This window comes from Myotis brandtii, unplaced genomic scaffold (assembly GCF_000412655.1).
Source record: "Myotis brandtii unplaced genomic scaffold, ASM41265v1 scaffold619, whole genome shotgun sequence".
NCBI classification, from domain to species: Eukaryota; Metazoa; Chordata; class Mammalia; order Chiroptera; family Vespertilionidae; genus Myotis; species Myotis brandtii.
In genome coordinates, this window is record NW_005370361.1 from 171,768 (window position 1) to 172,135 (window position 368).

General features: G+C 64.1%; 1 protein-coding gene across 1 annotated transcript in view; it reads left to right on the forward strand.

The window, feature by feature from the left end:
• The window catches only part of TMC4 (transmembrane channel-like 4), a 29,353-nt gene that overhangs the window by 24,657 nt on the left and 4,328 nt on the right, over positions 1-368 (forward strand). The window lies entirely within an intron of this gene.

Genomic DNA, 368 nt, shown 5'->3' on the forward strand with positions numbered 1-368 from the left:
CCATACTGGGGATCGAGCCCACAACCCGGGCATGTGCCCTTGACCGGGAATGGAACCATGACCTCCTGGTTCATAGGTGGACGTTCAATCACTGAGCCACACCGGCCGGGCCTCACTGAGTCCTTTTATGTGAATCTCTGACCCTTTGGGGTCTCAGTCCCCGTCTGCATCTCCGTCTCCCAGGTCTGGGTGTCCCTGTTGGGTGTCTGACCTCGGACTCTCTCTCTGGGCCGGTGGCTTCCACTCTTCCTCCGCCAGGTGGCAGCTCGCCCAATGCCACGGCTCGGGGTGCGTTTTCCCTGTCCCCCCGCCCCTGCTCCCACGGCCCTGACCCCGCCCCCCGGGCCTCCCCTCTCTCAGCTCTGTGT